The sequence below is a fragment of the Enhydra lutris genome, unplaced genomic scaffold (assembly GCF_002288905.1).
Source record: "Enhydra lutris kenyoni isolate GAN:26980312 unplaced genomic scaffold, ASM228890v2 scaffoldscaffold18, whole genome shotgun sequence".
NCBI classification, from domain to species: Eukaryota; Metazoa; Chordata; class Mammalia; order Carnivora; family Mustelidae; genus Enhydra; species Enhydra lutris.
In genome coordinates, this window is record NW_019154102.1 from 33,851,794 (window position 1) to 33,854,872 (window position 3,079).

Genomic DNA, 3,079 nt, shown 5'->3' on the forward strand with positions numbered 1-3,079 from the left:
CCTGGCAAATGCACAGCAGGCTGGAGACTCACCACCCCAGAGGGTTTTCTTCCAGCCCTATGGGCTAATCTCTTGTTGGCAGCACCCCTCAGAGTGGACGGTGGGGGTGAAGTGCCCCTTTCAGAGCCTTATCCACAGGGCGAAGCATTTGTTACTGCCCACATTGGCCCTATTGGCTGGCCATGCACCACAGACTCCTACCCTCAGTAGAAAAAGCTTTACATTCTTCTTTCTCCTTGCATTACATTCTTCAAAGATTTCTAGGCTTGTGAACTGCTAGAGTTCAAGCTTCAGTGTTTACATAGCCCAAAGCCACTAAAAACCCCAGATTCCTTCTATTTATAGTATCACCCATAGAGGACCAGGCAACTGAAAGTCTAAAAATCCAAGGCCTTCTCTCAGTAAGTGAAGAACATTCATGGGCATGAGATAGGTCTACGAGACTACCAGAATTTTTTTCTTTTCTTTTCTTTTTTTTTTTTTTTTTTTTTTTTTGACCACCAAGAATAGATCTAGTCAAATGAGTGTTGGTTCTGAAGCAGCCTGCCTGAAGGCTCCATGGTACCCAACAGCATGGGGCAGTCCTCTGTGACATGTCCAGAGCCTGTGGGGAATGCTTTGTAACATGCTCCTTGATGGCAAAGCACTGAGTTTTGAAAAGAGCTGGAAGATGTCTGGAGGCAAGTCTGGTGAATAAACTGGACAGTAGCAGTACCATCATGGACCCCAAAGAAGGGGCGGTCATGAGCAGTGAGCCTGAGCTCTAAGGCTGTCAGCTGGCCAAGGGCCACCACCAGAGAAGCATTTCAGCCACATCCGGAGTAGTGGCAGCAAAACCACCAACAGTCCTCCCCAGAAGAACAACCTCTCATTTAAGTACCAGGCCTAGTGCTTTCTATAGTCCTACTGCTTAAATGCGCTAAGAATGAGGATGCTTTCCTGGGTGGAAAATATTTTATATGTGCTTGGTAAGCAAAATGCCTCAAGAAAAAAAGTTCACCAGTAAGGAGTTTCTATCAGTCTCTTACCTGAGAGTGTAAGGGTTACAACAGACAGAAAAGGTTGTATTAGGTACACACTTTCCTTCTCACAAAAAGGAATGGAGGCTAAGATTTCAGGTGCCATGCCCCCAACCTCCTCTTCTGGTCTTGTTTCTAATCCTGTAATAAGTCCACGAAATAGGCCATCCAGTTGTGAGAAGACAGACCCAAAAAAGTATTTCCAGACTAGGAAGCCTAAGAGTTCCAGTGAAATCCTATATCCAAGTCAGAAGAGCGGTTGAAGAGCTGGAAAACTAAAATTCCCAGTCCTCTGAGCTGCCAGAAGATTGGGGAGAGAGTATGGCACAGCCTCCTTGACCTGGAGACTCTGGAGGGTAGTTAACATTGTAAGTCAAAAGGCACTTCTAGCCTGGCTGAGTAAGTGGAGGGCAGACTTTCTCCTCTGAAAGTAGAAATGAGCCCAGGACTGGCAAATTTAAGGCATTTAACCTTGGGCCAGCTCTGTGGGTCAGGAACACTCTGGTCCCTGGCTCCCTTCACCACCAGGCCCATCTCACTTATCTACCTCACTCATTTTCCCAGAATTCCTCTGGCACTGCAAACTGTGGCTTAATGGATTCTAATGATGTAGTTGAAGTAGCTGCCTTGCCCCATTTCTGAGGTGGTAGATTTTCAGGGGTGTAGGGCACAAACCAACAGTGCCCTAAGGTGTCCTTTAAGAGAAAAGCCACTGAGATGGAAGTCAGACTGATCTTGAGACCCTGATGTAGAAAAACCCCTGGGGCAGAGGGACTTTGGTTTCAAGAAGTCTTAGTGTTCGTGGGCTCATTTAAACCCCATACTTCAAGTCACTGAGGTTAGGTCAATTGCTGGAAACCTGCAGGGGGTTGGAACTGCGGTGCATAGGATGTCTTGTAGATGTCTCAGACCTTAGCCTGGCCCTGCATTAGGGAAACAGGTCACTGAGTTGAAGACAGTGATATTCCTAGGATCTATATACTCTTGGGAGATAGGAAAGGAGAAAGAATGGGGCAGGGGCAGGGCAGATGAGAGAGGCTCATTTCGCAGCCCATTATATGGGCGTTTTTCTTTCTTTTTTTTTTCCCCAACTAGGGCTCCAAATAGGCAATTATTGCTCATGTTGAATTTCCCTTTGTATGTACATTTGAGACTGTTAAATCACATTTGGAGAGTCAGTTTCAAGCTTGTTTTGATAATTCCCCTTTAACCTGAGCAAAGGATGGTCTGTTCAGAGCTAGGAATGAGGTTGAAAACTGGAATCCTGTAGCTCTAACTAAGGGAGGTTTTGCTGCAAGAAATCCTTGCAGTTGAGTTCTAGGTCTAGGTCTCTTTATCTAGACAGTGCAAAGCAGAGCAATGTGAGAGAAACTTGCAAAAGCCATGGAAGGATAGGGAGACGTGCTTGCAAGACAGTCTCAAAAATGAAAATCTCCCATGTTACTGGTATCGGAATTACTGGGAGAGCTTGTCAGAAAGGTAGATCCCCCAGAACTCCCCACCTCCAAAGTCCTGAGCAGTTGGGAGGTCCACAGTCACCTTGGGAGGTGGGGTGGAACTGACGGGTTCTGAGACAAAGATGAGGGAATGGAAAGAACAAAGAAACAGCTGAAAAAAAGGTCTAGGAAAATATGGATGGAAGTGAGCAGAAGCAAGGAACAAAGGAACTGTAAAACTACAAACGCGGATCATTAAGTTGGGTGGAGCAGCAGCGGGTAGGTGTCCCACGGCATATGACCTCAGTAAGAAAGCAGCATGCTGGCATAAGGTTTCATAAACCTCAGCTCTCCCTGGAATCTCTGCTTCTAGAACACCAAGTTAGCCAAACAAAATTCTCAAATTCCAGAATACTAAGCTGGTCAAATGGGCCAACATACAAAGCAAGTTTGTCCTTGTTAACACTCGGTTCCTATGAATGTCGAGCTTGTGTGTGTGTGTGTGTGTGTGAAGATCAGCTCAGACTGTGTGTGTGTGTGTGTGTGTGTGTGTGTGAAGATCAGCTCAGACTGTGTGTGTGTGTGTGTGTGTGTGTGTGTGTGTGTGAAGATCAGCTCAGACTG